Source organism: Rhineura floridana, chromosome 3 (assembly GCF_030035675.1).
Source record: "Rhineura floridana isolate rRhiFlo1 chromosome 3, rRhiFlo1.hap2, whole genome shotgun sequence".
Taxonomy (NCBI): domain Eukaryota; kingdom Metazoa; phylum Chordata; class Lepidosauria; order Squamata; family Rhineuridae; genus Rhineura; species Rhineura floridana.
The window spans coordinates 212,253,220-212,270,833 of NC_084482.1; the positions used below are offsets into that span (position 1 = coordinate 212,253,220).

A 17,614-nucleotide genomic window follows, 5' to 3' on the forward strand; every position below is an offset into this window, starting at 1 on the left:
TCAGGCCAACGAGTGTGCATGTGTGAAAGCAAGAAAAGGGAAGAAAAAAGACAGTCAAGGTCTCGATACAATGAGTGACTGATGTTATCACTCCTCCTCACTGACACACGTGCCCATTTGGACATGCAACTACTGTCATGCAGAAGGGATCTTTTGAGATTGAACAGAAAGTGCTTTGGAAAACTGGCAATCTTTTAATCACAGGGACCAGACTCAGGAAACCTCAAGTGAAAGAAAACAAACTTCTTGTATTAAAAGGTAAATTGGCAAAAGGAGCAGTTCAGAGGCCAACCGGTCAGTGACACCACTGTGTCCGTAGCCCCATCACTCATGCCGGCTGGGGTGAAGGGAAAGTTAGTCCTTCATTAAATGACAATCCCAGAACTTTGGATTCTTTGTTCTCTTCTTCCAGTTCATACTGTAAGATCCTTCAATTTCCTTATCACAACCAGGTCATCAACTGCAGGAATTGCGGAGTTCTATAAACCACAACATAGCTCACTCCGAACTCTGAAAGGGGCCAGTTCAAAACCAAAAGATTACCAAATATGTCAACAGATCACAGTAATAAGATGCTTCATTCACAAATAAACAACAGTTCTGTGTTCTAGCAAAGGCTTTGAAAAAGTTGCCGAAATAAGTTAAGGAATATAGGAAGTTGCCTTATTCTGCTTCAGGGCATTGGTCCACCTAGCTCAGTATTGCCTACACTGACTGGCAGGGTCTCTCCAGGATTACAGGCAGGGGGTCTTCTCCAGCCCTACATGGAGATGCTGGGGACTGAAAGTGGCAGCTGCTGTACCACTGAGCTACAGCCCATCCCCTAAAAAGATATCTCCTTTCGCTTGTTCATTTTTAAATAGCAATTGAGGGGAGGGTAATTACATTTGTCTCATGCCCCTTTGGAGCTGCTGTCAACCATCCGGACACCCATCTTCAAAGGAGGATATAGGCCCCATCATTGGGGTTATCTCAAAGGTTATGTGGTAGGAAGGGCAATCCTCATATTCAAGGATGCTTAGCCAGCACCTGCCCTGCCCTGCCAGCTGTCGGCCTAGGCACAACAATCCCCATTTCACTTGGGACAGACAACAGGTTGTTCATCTCCTTCTGTACAGGGCCTCAGAAACCAGATAATGAGATTCCATAAAGGACATAAGTAACAGAAGGGATGAGGGCTTTGTGAAAGGCCGAGGGAGGGAGTGTGAATGGAGGGGACAGAGTTCCAAAGGAGAGATCAGCAGGACAGAGGCTGCATCTTTTTACCCACAGATCAAAGATGGAACAGCAAGACTCAGTTGCCCCTGAAATAGGAAGAGGCCCTCATGCCATCAAGAGAGGGACCTGTGTGGAGGAATTGTCGGGGAGAAAAGTCCAAAAGGGCTCTGATTTCTCCCCCTCTCTTTCTAGACTTTGAACTCTCAATTCTCTCTGACTGTTTTGTGTATCGCCATGAAAATTGAGAGGGTTGTTAAGCAAGCGTTTCTGAGTTCAGGACTATAAGTTTTGTAAGGTTTAGTTTTGAAATGAGCTTATGGGAAGCATCAGAATGGCATGGGGGGTATTTTCAATTTAACATTGCGTAATGTGAAAAATCCATGCTGGCTATAGTATACAGCCACTCTCGTGGCTGTATAATAATCCTATTCAAGGATGCTTAGCCAGCACCTTTCCTGCCCTACCAGCCTTCGGCCTAGGCATAGCAGTCCCCAGTTGGCTTAGCTCATAGAATAAGCAGCTCATCTTCTTCTGTGCAGGGCCTCGGAAACCAGAAAATAATTCCAGAAAGGCCATAACTAACAGAAGGGACAAAGGCACAGTGAAAGGCCAAGAGAGGGAGTGGAGGAGACAGAGTTGCAAGGGACAGATCAGCAGGACAGAGGCTGCATCTTCTTACCCACAGATCAAAGATGGAACTGCAAGACTCCGTTGCCCCTGAAGCAGGACATGGCCCTGATGTCATCAAGACTGAGACCCATGGGGAAGAATTCTTGGGGGGAAATGTGCAGAAGATCTTTGGGGAGAACCCTCTCAGCTCAGATGTGCAGCACCAGCTGTTCCGGCGTTTCCGCTACCAGGAGGCTGAGGGGCCCCGAGAGGCTTGCAGCCGACTCCACCTTCTTTGCCGTGAGTGGCTGAAGCCAGAGCGACACACAAAGAACCAGATCCTGGACCTGGTGATCCTAGAGCAGTTCCTGGCTGTCCTGCCCCCAGAGATGGAGAGCTGGGTAAGGGAGTGTGGAGCGGAGACCAGTTCCCAAGCGGTGGTCCTAGCTGAAGGACTCCTCCTGAGTCAGGCAGAGGACGAGAAGCAGGAAGAGCAGCAGGTGAGAGGGCTTCATGTAGATCGGGGACAGCCAACGTGGTGCCTTCCAAATGTTCTTATATTAAAATTACCATCATCACTGACCATTCCTCATATTGGCTGGGTCTGATGCAGGCTGGAGTCCAGCAAACTGTGGAGGGCACCACCTTGGCTACCCCTCATATCCAATACCCCTCTGGGTTTTGCCTCTGTTAGTCCTTGTATTTATTTAGCTATTCATTTATTTAAAATATCTCTATCCTGCCCTTCTACCCTATAATAGGGCACTAAAGGTGGCTTACAATAAAATCAAACACATGCATAATAAAATTGTACACAATAAAGATCACAAAAACATTAAAATAAATTAAAATACATGAAATGCAATACACACACACACACACACACACACACACACACACACACACAGGGAGTGGTACTGAAGGGACTAAAGAGGTAAAGATTAACCCAATTAAATTTCTAATTAATTAAATTTCTAATCCTGCTCCCCGTTATATGACTTGAGTTCTTATTGTGCTGTTTCAGGAAAAGGGTCTCTGTGCAGAAATAGGAACTGATTTCCCTGAGGCAGAGAGGACTCCATCGGACACCAGGCACAGGCTTCTGGGTAAGGATGAATGGGGCGTATCTCCATTTGGTTCCTCTCTGGTGATTTTGACTACTTTACTCTTGTCTCCAGCCTTTTCTGCAGCTCAGAAATGCTCCTATTTTTATCATGTCGAGATTTTGTACATGGGAACCAACACTTTGATTTGTGACCAAGCGCTCAAACATTGTTTAACCTCTGGAAATAGCATATACTAATGGCTTCTGCGCCCATTTTGTTTCTCACAGGTGATGGGACGATGTCGGCAAGACCTACTAAGCCATCTCCCCTTTCTGGTGGAGAAGCTTCTGCTGTCACCCCGGATCAGGTAGGAGGAAGACTCAGAAGGAGGAGAGGCTGTGGCCAGCCTGGGTGCCCGGCTTGCCCCTGCTCACTTCCCTGGGCTGGAATGAATTTCCCTCCTCTTTGCTTCTTTCGAAACTGTCCTCAACAAAAGCTGTGAATGCCATTTAAGAAGGTTTCAGTCCTGAGAATAATGACCAGCCACCTCACCTGAACTAACTTCTGAATGCACGTAGTAGATCATACTCATGTTCTCTATGAGGAGCAAATGTTTTCTTGCCTTTCAGGGTCCCGTGTCCTTGGAGGATGTGGCTGTATATTTCACCACAGAGGAGTGGGCTCTGCTGGATCCTGACCAGAGAGCTCTGCATAGTGAAGTCATGGAGGTGATTTGTGGGACTCTGTCCTGTCTTGGTAAGGCCCACTATTGGATCCTAATATCTGTTTTGAAACTCAGTATTCCTTCATGTAATGAACTTCAGTGTTCTGATGTAGTGCCACCTACTTCATCTGGTATTCTCACCCCTCTGTAATTAACCTTCAATACACAGTTATCTATTTTATACTTTCTGAACAGCATCCTCCGGTTATGCCCTTCAAGACAGTCTTCATTCCTGGTGAGTGTCATGCCCTCCGGCCCTCAAGAGCCATGGGGTGCATGCTTCAGACCCAATTCCTCCACCTTGGGCAATTGATCTGGAACCCAATTCCCAATTTCCCCTTGTCAAGGCTGTGCAAACCGACACCAACCCTGCAAGGTAGAAGATAGGCTGCCACCACACCTGCACTGGTTCAACTCTGAGCTAGGGGAACTCAGAGCCCAGAAATAGGTAAACCAAGGTTCAAAAAGACAAGAGCCAAACAAACACTCCTTGTCCAGAAACCTCTGGTAAAACCAAAATACACTCCGTCCTTAGGTAGTTTGTGGTCAGTGGTCAAGGTGCTGGATTCAGAACCAAACTGGTCTCACTCAATTAAAAATAGAAGTGCCCATTTGATATATAGCAGCAAAACAATTCCTCAAAACCACACCCAACCAGGGGTTTAGGTATAACACAAGAGAGTTCAACACACAACAGAAAATAATAAACTCACTAGCCTGTTCTACTTACTGAAGAGGTAGTTGTTGGTAAATCTCAGCTCTCCTCAGAGAGAATAACATCAGGTTGGTAAGAAGCAGTGGAACCCCAAATAGGTAACCACCCATCTAGATGGAACCCAGGTGAACATTCAAAAGAACGTCCAGGGGGAACAAAGGCTATGGGTCTCAGCCCCTGTGCTTAAGGAAAAAAGCACACAACGGTTCAGGATGAATCAGCCAATCGGGGCTTTCTGATGCAATCCTATTCCCGAAGCTTCTTCACTGTTTTGCGCCTTGCAGGCCCCCCTCCCTTCTCTGATCTCAACCTTCTCAGGCCTGCACGGCCTTGAGTACCAGGCTGCCAGCAGATTAGCAGAGATAAACAGGTGCTTCTGTTCAGGCCTCCCAACTGCTTGCAGCTGGAAACGAAACTTAAAATTTTCCTCTCACCGAGGCCTGTCTCCTTCCAAGATGTAACTCCCACAATTCCCCGTATCTGAGCCATGTTACAAGAAAACCAGGTTAACAAATTTGCAAGTTCATGACAGTGCGGTTTAGATTTACTGCCCCAATCCTCCCCTGCGGGGTGGTGGACGGATTAACATGGTCTGACCCCGGAGGCTAATGGAATCCACTGGATTCCTGAATGCCTTGGGAGAATTTCCAATAAATAGAGCAGGTGACCTTGTAGAAGCCCTTGTCACATTGTGGAACAACAAGGTGCATTGGGCTCTTAACATGGTTGCCCCTGAGCATTGTGGAGCCTGGCTTGCACCTTGGTTCACCTGTGAACTCAGGGCAATGAGGCAGGCTGAATGACGGCTAGAGCGCAAGTGGCAAAAAGCATGCTATGAGGCTGATCAGGCACAAAAACACACATCATGACTGTGTCCACTGTGTGGTGGTGAGAGTGGTGAATGAGACCCACTTCTCCGCCTCTGTCGCATCCTTAAGTTGCCATCCAGTGGTGGGTCTGTTGAAATCAACTCCAGGAAATGCAGTTTTAGACCCTTTGGAGACCCACCGTGAATTGTTTGGAAGGCACTTTGAGGGTAAAGTAGCTCAACCTCCGTAGCAATCTTGATGCCTCATCCACACATACTGTAGTCCCCAGTGAGGCGTCCAGTGCAACGTCTGCTGCAACCTCTTGGGATCAGTTTCAGTTGATGTGGCCTGATGATGTGGACAGAGTGCTTGTGACAATGCAGCCAGCAATGTCTCCTCTCAAACATTGTACGTTTTGCTTATTAATGCTTGCCAAGGGGGGATCCAGGGTGTCCTCAACACATCTTTGGAGGAGGGGGTGGTCCCAGCCATTTGTCCTCTTGACCCTTGCACTTCTTGGTTGTTTTGGGGGAATAGCATTGGGTAATTTTCTTACATCCCCTGGAAGTTGTGCTGGGGGGTGCCGCAGGGTACCATCTTGTTCGCCATGCTATTTAACATCTATATGAAGCCCTTGGGAGCGGTCATCAGGAGATTTGGAACAAGGTGTTAGCAGTACGCTGATGATACCCAGCTTTATTTCTCTGTAACATCTGAATCGGGAGAGGCCGTGCAAGCCCTAGACTGGTGCCTGAACTCAGTGGTGGGCTGGATGAGGGCCAATAAACTGAGTCTGAATCCTATCAAGATGGAGGCGCTGTGGATTGGTGGTTCCCGAGTTAGGATAATTGGTCAGTTGTCTGCTTTGGATAGGGTTGTGCTCCCTCTGAAAGAGCAGGTCCATAGTCTGGGGGTGCTCCTAGATCCATCTTTGTCACTAGAGGCCCAGGTGACCTCAGGGGCTAGGAGTGTCTTTCCATCTTCAGCTGATAAAACAGCTGTAGCCATTCCTGGGCAAGGGTAGCCTGACCACTGGTGTCCATGCACTGGTAACCTGCAGGCTGAATTTCTGTCATGTGCTCCAAATGGAGCTGCCCTTGAGATTGGTACAGAAGCTGCAGCTGATGCAAAATGTTGCGGTGTGACTGCTCACTGGGGCAGGGTATCGCCAACAAGTCACCCTGCTGCTGAAAGAATTGCACTGGCTGCCCATTTGCTACCAGGCCAAGTTCAAGGTTCTAGTTTTGGTGTACAAAGCCCTATACAGCTTGGGACCAGGATACCTGAAAGACCGTCGTACCCCTTATATACCCAGTCGATCACTGTGCTCTGCAGGTGAGGGCCTCCTGCAGATATCATCTTATCAGGAGGTCCGTTCTGCACAACATAGGAAGCAGACCTTTTGGAATTCCCTCCTCTTAGATATTGGACAGGCACCATCTCTGTTATCTTTTTGGTGCGTATTGAAGACCTTCCTCTTTCAACAAGCCTTCTAACTAGAGACCTTATCCCAGTCACTGTCTGTGTTGGAATTCCTTTTAAGATGTTTTAAAGCAGTTTCTTTTTTTTTGAAGATCTTTTAAAAGATGATTTGTTTTAGTGTTTTTAAAGATGTTTTGTTTTTGAAGGTATTTTACCGTCTTTTGTTTTTAAGATGTTTTAAGAGTGTTTTTAGTGTTTTTGTTTGTCACCCTGGGCTTGTTCTGGAATAAAAGGTGGGATATAATAAAACAAAAATAGACAATGGCCCAACTGGTTTAAACCGGCATGGGATGGTTGAGAACAGAATGCAGGATACGAAATAATGTCAAGTCAAGAAAAACTTTATTGCTTAGCCATAGGCCATCGCATAACAGACACCAACTGTTCAATTTTACAGAATATTTAAAATTGCGAGATGAGGGTACAGAATACTCTGATTAAAACCAAGGTACTGTTGCAGCACGATCAAAATTTATTCACCTCTTAGTACCCATGTTACCCCAGGGCATCCTCCTGGCAGTTGATCGCGTGGTTAGCAATATATTTTGCGTGGATCTTTTGCGCTGCCAAAGCGAAGAGGGAGACTCTGTACGTTACATAAGTATCCTTATCTGCTAAAAGATAATAAATTTTTTGAGGAACCTGTTCCAAATATGAGTGGACCAGCAGGTCTTTCAAAAATTTGTCTCGAGGGTGTGAGTACAGGGGTAAAAATAACAGATAGTGAGGCAGATCTTCAACCTCCAGGACACTACAAATACAATAACGCTGGCTCCATGGAACCTGGAGATAATGGCCATCTAACACCGCATTCGGCATTGATTGAAAACGAAGCGCCGTGAATGCCTGCCTAAGGTTTGTTGGTAAAGGCTGAGCCAAATACGTCACTCTAAAGTGGTCATGCTTAAATAGCCTATACCATATAGAGGATTTAGAATTATTGATGGCAGCCTGTCTATATAGGTGCCGTGTCGGAATATTGCATCCCGTAGGCTCAGTCTGTTGGTTAGGACAGAGAGGGCCTGGGGAGAGATGTGGTAAGACTGATAAAGGCTATTTATTCTTAAGAACCACTAAATATCACCTGAAGCCAATTCATAGCAAGATTTTAATATTATCTTAGCTGGAGCATCTTTTATGGATCTCCAGCAATTAATCAAAGCACAATGTACATGTGTTTTGACTGAGGGCAAACCGGTCTCAGCATGGAGTTGCATGGAGGTAGTGACAAGAGTTCTCAGAAAGCTATTTTGGATTACCTCTAGCCTGGAGATCTGGGATTCATCCCAACCCCAAACTGCTGCGCCATATAGGATCTGGGGAAGAACTTTACTCTGAAAGATTTTTAGCGCAGGGACAATTAAATTACCGCCAGCTGTGTGGTAAAATTTAAGGATGGCTCAACTTACAGGAAGCCAGATTTGGGCTTCCTAACTTCCTAACGTTTAGAGTGGTACGACAATGGAACCAATGACCTAGGGAGGTGGTGGGCTCTCCAAACTGAAAGCATTCAAGGTATGGGGCCTCCTCTCTTTATTTTCTCACATTTCTGTACTTCCCTTGCTTCAAACAGTTGAGCAGAGAACATCTTTGGTGGTTCTATTTATCTGTACAACCTTGTAGGCTAGGCCGAGACAGAGTGATTGGCCCAGAACCACCCAATGAGATTAATGGGAGCTGAACCTAGATCACCATGGTCCAGATCCAACAGTCTCCAGCACTTCAGTTGTCAGTGAATGCCAGACAACAGAGACTGTTCAACCTGGGGTAGATCTCTCATCCGCCTTTCAGTTTTCCTTTACTACAACTGTTACTTGAGATGCTTCAATGATTTGAGGGTCCTTTCCGTTTTCTTTTATCACAACGGTTACCTGAGGTTGTTCAGTTATTTGAGGGTTCATTTCTTCCCTCATGCTCATCAGTTTCTGTCTTCATTGCAGAACTGGAGAAGTCGGAAGTCAAGAAAAAGGAAGAACTATGTGGGAAAGAGACACAGGAGAGATCTAAAAAGAAGGGACAGCAGAGAAAGAAAACTGAAGCAGAAGAGAAGAAGAGGAATAAATCTTCTGCTTGTCAGAACAGTGACTACCATAATGCTACAGTCCCAGAAAAAACACATAACAGAAACGAAAGAAGTAAACAGTTTGGTTATTGGAAAAGTCTCAATTCTAAAAGCAAATGCAAAGCTCACTGCAAGAACCACAAAGGGAAGAAACTATACGAATGTGTAGAATATCAAAAGAGCTCTAGCAAAAAACCCTCTCTTACTTTGCATCAGCGAATTTACACCGAGGACAAAACATATAAATGCTTAGAATGTGGGAAAAGCTTATGTTACCAGACAATTCTCACTTCCCATCAAATAATTCACACTGGAGAGAAACCATTTAAATGCTTGGAATGTGGAAAGGGCTTCAGTAACTGTTCTAACCTTTATTCCCATCAAAGAATTCACACAGGAGAGAAACCACATAAATGCTTGCAATGTGGACAGAGCTTCACGTACAAGTGCAAACTCACTGCCCATCTAAGAATTCACACTGGGGAGAAACCCTATAAATGCTTGGAATGTGGACAGAGCTTCACCTACAAGAGATATCTCACTTCCCATCAAAGAATTCACACTGAGGAGAAACCATATAAATGCTTGGAATGTGGAAAGGGCTTTAGACAAAAGGGTCAACTCACTGCCCATCAAAGAATTCACACCGGAGAGAAAACATATAAATGCTTGGAATGCGGAAAGAGTTTTACTTGTAGTTCTAAACTTACTGGACATCAAAGAATTCACACCGGGGAGAAACCCTATAAATGCTTGGAATGTGGAAAGGGCTTCAGTTCCCGTTCTAACCTTTCTTCCCATCAAAGAATTCACACTGGAGAAAAACCATATCAATGCTTGGAATGTGGAAAGAGTTTTCTTTCCAGTTATAAACTTACTATGCATCAAAGAATTCACACTGATGAGAAACCATATAAATGCTTGGAATGTGGAAAGAGATATACCTGCAAGCAAGGGCTCACCAGTCATCAAGTAATGCACACTGATGAGACACCACATAAATGCTTAGAATGTGGAAAGAGCTTTCCTTCCAGTTTTAAACTTACTGTACATCAAAGAATTCACACTGGGGAGAAACCCTATAAATGCTTGGAATGTGAAAAAAGCTTCAGATGCAAGGAGAGTCTCACTACCCATCAAAGAATTCACACTGGGGAGAAACGGCATAAATGCTTGGAATGTGGAAAGAGATTTACCAGCAAGCAAGGACTTGCAGGTCATCAAATAATGCACACTGGAGAGACACCACATAAATGCTTAGAATGTGGAAAGAGCTTTCCTTCCAGTTCTAAATTTACTGTACATCAAAGAATTCACACTGGGGAGAAACCCTATAAATGCTTGGAATGTGGAAAGGACTTCATCTGCAAGACATATCTCACTTCCCATCAAGGAATTCACACTGTGGAGAAACCACATAAATGCTTGGAATGTGGAAAGAGCTTTAACCAAAAGTGCCAACTTACTGCCCATCAAAGAATTCACACTGTGGAGAAAGCATATAAATGCTTGGAATGTGGAAAGAGCTTCAGCTACAAGTGGAACCTCACTGCTCATCAAAGAATTCACACTGGGGAGACACCATATCAATGTTTGGAATGTGGAAAAGGCTTCAGTTACCATTCTAGGCTTTCTTCTCATCAAAGAATTCACACTGGGGAGAAACCATATACATGCTTGGAGTGTGGAAACAGCTTTAAGCAGAAGTCCAGTCTCACTGTCCATCAAAAAACTCACACCACAGAGAAACCATATAAATGCTTGGAATGTGGGAAGGGCTTCCATCAGAAGATGCATCTCATTTACCATCAAAGTCATCACACTGGGGAGAAACCATATAAATGTGTAGAATGTGGAAAGAGCTTTGCCCGCAAGAAATCTCTCACTTCTCATCAAGGAATTCACACTGGGGAGAAACACTATAAGTGCTTGGAATGTGGAAAGGGCTTCTATAATGGTTCTAGCCTTTCTTCCCATCAAACAATTCATACTGGGGAGAAACCATATAAATGCTTGGAATGTGGAAAAGGCTTTTCTTCCTGTTCTAAACTTACTTCCCATCAAAGAATTCACACTGGGGAGAAAACCTAAAAATGCTTGGAATGTGGAATGAGCTTCAGAAGTAGGGCAAGCCTCTTGTGAAAAAATTCACAAAGGAGAAACCCATATTAATTTTTCACTGTACAACAGGTAGGGTTGCTAGGTTAGAAGCATCCCAAACCCTGAGATTTCATGGGCGGGCCCTAGTGATGTCATGGGACAGGGCCCTAGTGATGTCATTAAGCATGATCTGTTAAGCATCAACCACAGTTGCTTGGAGCATACCACTCAAACAAACAAAAATATTCAATTGGAAATTAAGAGAGAAATCTTGGCTAAATGAGAATGTTCCCAGGTCCAGCTGAAGCGACGGGATCGTTCCTTCTCATCTGTTTAGAGAACCTGGGTAGGGAACATCTAATCTAGCCTACTTGCTTCTGGCAAGAAGGGTTTAAGTGCCCTCAGGCCAGCCCAGTCACCAGAAGGCCATTGTAGGAAGAAAGGAGCCTAGTGTTGTGTAGATGTTAGATGGGAGCACTCAGGAGTAAAGCTGGATGCCTTTGAAGGCTTCAATTATAAGCATATTTCCTAAGGAAAGTCCCATAGAACTCAACAGGCCTTACTTCTGAGTAGATATGGTTCGGATTGTGCTGTTGGTAAAGCTTGACTGGGGATCCTCTGCAAAAATATTGATATCGAAGCAACAGACAACTCAGCATCCTGCAACCAGTCAGGGTTCCTAACCAAAACTAAAAAAACCTAGCAGCCAGTCAGGCAAGGTCACAGAAATCCCCATGCAGTAACAACCTCCCCTGGTGGCTGCAGTTAGTACAGAATGCTGCAGCACAATTGCTGACATGAGTGAGACCCTGTCAGCACATAATATGTCTGCTCTGAAATCTGCACTGATTGTTGATTTGCTCCCAGGCCAAGTTCAAGGTGTGCTTTCCATGTTATGGATGCCACATAGTACTTGTTCTGCTCTCTTATAAGTCCATTCTATGCTTCGGAAGTCCCTGCTTATTGACATTAGGCAGGCGCCTTCATTGTATACTTCGACACCTGTTGAAAACATTTTTTTTTAGGCATGCCTACCCAGGCACATAGAAGCTGTTATGCTTTTTATCTGTTCTTAACTCATTGCTTGTTTTACTATTCTGAATGTCTTGAAATACTGGTCTTTAACTCTTTTTGGCAATAATTTTATTGTTTTAATTTCTTCTGTAAAATGCTTTGAGGTTTTTTACAATAAAGTGGTAGATAAATGGTGTAAGTAAAAACACAAATAAATTTCGGAGTCACTGTGGCCCTTGGGTTCCTCTTTTAGGAACAAGGACTAGCATTGGCTCTCCAGGATTCCAGGCAATAGTTTTTTCCGAGATTGGATTTTGGACCTTTGCATGGAAAGCATGTGCCCTACCACTGAGCTACAGCCCTTCCACTGTTTAAAAATTATATTTTAAATTTCCTCTTTTCAATTCACTAATGAATGTACAACATACCTAAGGCAGATCCACACCATGCATTTAAAGCACATTCAACATTCCACAGAATCATGGGAACTGTAGTTTGTTAAGGGTGGTGGGAACTATAACTGTGAGGGGGAAACTACACTTCCGAAGATTCTTTGGGGGAAGTCATGTACTTTAAATCCTTACTATGTCTACTCAAAAGTAAGCCCTACTGAATTCATTTCCAGGACAAAGGAAGGAGGAAACCAGGTAACTAACCCCACCCATAAAGAAGTTACATCATGGTGAATGGGTACATGGGATGTTTCCCCAAATATCCCCACAAGTGAACATGCAATATTTGCCTATTCCAACACCCCCAACTTCTTTTCAGCAGTATAATGGTGGGGTAGTCATTTTCTTGTTTTCATTGTGAAACAGGAGTCTAAAATCCTCACTAATCTGTTCAAGTTACACTGAGATATGCCAATACATTTCAATCTACTTGCTGGCCACCCTGCATTTAAAGTGCCATCCAAAAGCTAAACATTACAATATAGATTACTCTGGACAAGAGCCTACTGTAACTACAGAATATGGAGAAACAGATTGGTTCCCAGTCGGAAAGGGTGTGAGACGGGTGTATTTTATCACCCTATTTGTTTAATCTATATGCAGAACTTATACGGAAAGCAGGATTGGACCAAGATGAAGGAGGTGTGAAAATTGGAGGGAGAAATATCAATAACTTAAGATATGCAGATGATACCATACTACTAGCAGAAACCAATAATGATTTGAAACGAATGCTGATGAAATTTTAAAAGGAAAGCACAAAAGCAGGACTACACCTGAATGTCAAGAAGACTAAAGAAGAGAAGATTTATGTAACTTTAAAGCTGACAACGAGGACATTGAACTTGTCAAGGATTATCAGTACCTCAGCACAGTCATTAATCAAAATGAAGACAATAATCAAAAAATCAGAAGAAGGCTAGAACTGGGGAGGGCAGCTATGAGAGAACTAGAAAAGGTCCTCAAATGCAAAGATGTATCACTGAACACTAAAATCAGGATCATTCAGACCATGGTATTCCTGATCTCTATATATGGATGTGAATGTTGGACAGTGAAAAAAGTGGATAAGAGAAAAATGAACTCATTTGAAATGTGTTGGAGGAGAGCTTTGTGCACACCATAGACTGCATAATTGGGTGTTAAAACAAATTAAACCAGAACTGTCACTAGAAGCTAAAATGATGAAACTGAAGTTATCATACTTTGGACACATCATGTTGCTGTTCTTATGTGCCTTCAAGTCGATTATGACTTATGGTGACCCTATCATATAGAACCTGCAGACGGGCACTCGGTCGAGACCCTGGTGGAGGAGTGGAATAAGACAATCACTGGGGCATTAGACCGGGTGGCTCTGAATAGAGCTCAGACAGCACCGTGGTATACTCTATGGTTGCGAACTCTGAGGCGGGAGGTGAGATGGCTAGAGCGCCGGTGGTGGAAATCTCGCTCTGATGACGATTGGACACGGGTTAGAGCTACTGCAGCAGCCTACCATGTGGCGATAAGGGCAGCAAAAAAGGATTTTTATGCTGCCTCTATTGCGTCTGCAGAGTGCTGTCCCAGGAGGCTGTTCCAAGTGGTCCAAAGCCTGGTCAGTTCAGTTGCTTTGGAACCGATGGGACATTCTAAGATCTCCTGTGATGAGTTTGCAAAGCACTTTGTGGATAAAATCGATCATCTAAAGAGTACAATTCTGCACGCTATGGATACAGAAAGCGAGCCAGAGTCAGCCAGTAGTTCTCCAGTGGTGTGGGATCGGTTCCAGCTTCTTCCTTCTGATGAAGTGGACAAGGTGCTTTCAACCATAAGGCCAACCACCTGCTTACTCGACCTTTGCCCGTCGTGGCTCATTATGAGCTGCAAGGACAGTCTGGGCGAGGGGATCAAGGCGGTGATAAATGCGTCCTTGGAAGAGGGTGTAATGCCATCAGCCCTCAAGGAGGCAGTAATAAAACCAATTTTAAAGAAGCCCTCCTTGGATCCCCAAGATTTGAACAACTTTCGCCCAATCTCAAACTTACCATTCTTGGGCAAGGCAGTTGAGCGGGTGGTGGCAAAGCAGTTGCAAGCACATTTGGAGGAAGCGGATTATCTGGATCCATTTCATTCGGGCTTCAGGCCTGGACATGGGACTGAAACAGCCTTGGTCGCCTTGGTGGATGATATGAGGAGAGCGTTGGATAGGGGTGAGTGCACCTTCCTCGTCCTCCTGGACCTCTCAGCAGCTTTTGATACCGTTGACCACGGTATCCTTCTGGATCGCCTAGAGGGGTTAGGCATAGGGGGCACTGTATTGCAGTGGTTCCGTTCCTTCCTCTCTGATAGGCACCAAAGAGTAGCATTGGGGGATGAGATTTTGAACCCTTGGCCTCTCACTTGTGGGGTGCCACAGGGTTCCATCCTCTCCCCGATGCTATTTAACATCTGTACAAAGCCACTGGGGGCTATCAACAGGAGATTTGGGCTGGAGACAAGGGAAGGTTAGGGGATTTGGACCTGGTGCTCAATGGGCTACAACTGCCCCTGAAAGACCAGATCCATAGCCTCGGGGTCATTCTTGACTCCCAACTGTCCATGGAAGTTCAGGTTTCAGCTGTGAGCCGGGCAGCGCTGTATCAACTCCATCTGATACGGAGGCTGAGCCCCTACCTTCCCAATCATCTGCTCCCACGGGTGGTACATGCCCTGGTCTCCTCTTGCCTAGACTACTGTAATGCGCTCTATGTGGGGCTACCATTGAAAACAGTCCGGAAGCTGCAACTGGTACAGAATGTGGCGGTGCACCTGATTAAAGGCAGCCTCCTGTGAGACCATATCACACCAGTGCTAAAAGAGTTGCACTGGTTACCAGTTGTTTACTGGGCCCAATTCAAGGTGTTGGTTTTGACCTTTAAATCCCTATACTGTTTCTTCCCAGTCTATCTAAAGGAGTGCCTCCAGCATCATCAGTTATGCCGCCCAACATGATCAGCCTCAAAAGACCTCTCCATCCCATCAGTCAAAACAGCCAAACTGGTGAGGACTACAGAGAGGGTTTTTTCAATTGTGGCCCCCACCCTGTGGAACTCCCTCCCAAATGATGTCCGCCATGCCCCTTCCATGATGAGTTTCCGCCAGGCCTTGAAGACCTGGTTCTTCAGGCAGGCTTTTGGGGTTGGCTAGATTTTATCTTCATTGTTTTTAGATTTTTAATGCCTACGTATTGTATGTCTATTTTGTATGTCGCCCAGAGTGGCTGGACAGCCAGCCAGATGGGTGACTAATAAATTCAATAATATTAATAATCATGAGAAGACATGATTCACTAGAGAAGACAATAATGCTGGGGAAAACAGGAGGGAATAGAAAAAGAGGAAGACCAAACAAGAGATAGATTGATTCCATAAAGACAGCTGCAGACCTGAACTAACAAGATCTGAACAGGGTGGTTTACAACTGATGCTATTGGAGGTTGCTGATTCATAGGGTCGCCATAAGGCGGGAGGGGAGAGTGCTCTTGCGCTCAGATCCTGCTTGTGGGCTCCCCAAAGGCTTCTGCTTGGCCTGATCCAGTAGGCTCAACTTGGTTGTTGGATAAGGAGAACACAATATTGAATCACACGAAAAAGATTCAGTAAGATGATGCAGCTCACTTCTTATCAAAGAATTCACGAAGGGGAGAATCCATAGAAAGGTCTTTAGAAATATTTATTTCAAATACTTCAGCAGAAGAGCAGTGAATGCATTTCAGTTCACGAAACATGTAGCAATAATACAGTCCAAGAGAAATCAACCCGTTACCCGTTAAACATATATGAAACTTGGGAAAGGCAGAAATATAAGGAACAGTATATGCATGTAGAGAGCTAGTGTGGCGTAGTGGTTAGGGTGTTGGACTAAGACCTGGGAGACCAGGGTTCGAATCCCCACACAGCCATGAAGCTCCCTGGGTGACCTTTGGCCAGTCACTGCCTCTCAGCCTCAGAGGGAGGCAATGGTAAACCCCCTCTGAATACCGCTTACCATAAGAACCCTATTCATAGGGTCACCATAAGTCAGGATTGACTTGAAGGCAGTCCACTTCCATTTTTCATATGCATGTAAAATAAAATACAGTCATCCCAAGGGAAAATGAATTAGGAAATAAAATGTATTAAAAACATCTGCTAAAGTAGCTGTTACATCAAAAGCTTCAGTAAGAAGATGCAACTCACTTCTTATCAAAGAATTCACAGAGGAGAGAATCCATGTAAATGTGTTTGGTTAGACACATTTATTTATGAGAGACTTATCTATCTGCACTGATTATATTTTAATTGTAAATTTTGGTTGTTTTAAAAGATATCATGAAAATTATATTAATCATTCTAATAATTCAAGCTAGTATACCACTTAGCCCAATTTTGTATTTCAGCTTGGAACAGTATATCACCAATTTGCGTAATATGTTAGATTATTCAAACAGGATGTGTGCATTAAAATGAAATAATGAAAAAAAATCAATATAAATCAGTGCCCTGAGAGGCTGCCTCAACACCACCTACATCGACCCACCGTTTGTTATGGTGAGACCTACTTGGTTAAAACACTTCAGGTATGATGATGTATAATGCTAAACAGTATGACACAGTTGTTCGTTTTGAATCTTTTTTTCTGTTTTTGTAGTTCCTTCAAAATCTGGATAATATAATGAGAATAAAATAATGAGGTCTGAGCCGCACCTGGAAATTATCAAAAATAAAATGAGAACACTGTACGTGTCAAAATTGTGAGACAAAGCCCAGCCACAGAGGTCTGCCTTTGAGGGGAAAAGGTGGCAAAACCACTTCAAAACTAGTTTGTGAAAGGAGCTGCAACGTCTCAGGAGGCCCCGATTCCCCTCAGAGCGACAGGGCCCAGAGGGCGCCTGGAGGAGGCAGGCGGGAGGGAGGGTGAAGCCACTCTGCTGCTCTGCCCCCAACCCTCTCTGGCCCCCTCCCCTGCCGCATGGCCCTCTCCTTTGGGAACCTGGAGTGCCGCTGAGTCTCCAGCAGGCCTGGAGAGGCTCAACTTCCCACCCCCGCGCAGGGCATGCCTCCTCCTTTGGCTCCCAATCTGAGAGCAGGGCAGAGAGCGGTGGTCCAGCTGTTTGGCATTCAAAGGGTTAAAATGAGCTGAAGTGGGTCCGTAGAGAGGAGGGGGATTTGGGGAGCAGCAAGAGGCGATGTCATTCAGAGCAACAGCCCCTCCCTGCCTGGCTTCTGACTGGGGGGCCTGCATCCATCAGTGGCCGCTCCTGAAAGCTGGTGACCAGTCCCCACCTTGCATATTTGGTTGAAGGGGTGTCCAGGGGGAGGAGGGCGCAGAGACCTCAAATTGAAGTTATAGATGTTTTTTCTTCTGGCTTTGTAGCAAAGCA

General features: G+C 44.8%; 1 pseudogene; it reads left to right on the forward strand.

Moving 5' to 3' along the window:
- Window positions 1-1,013: 1,013 nt before the first annotated feature.
- LOC133381486 (zinc finger protein 420-like) lies at window positions 1,014-16,957 on the forward strand (annotated as a pseudogene).
- Window positions 16,958-17,614: the final 657 nt, after the last annotated feature.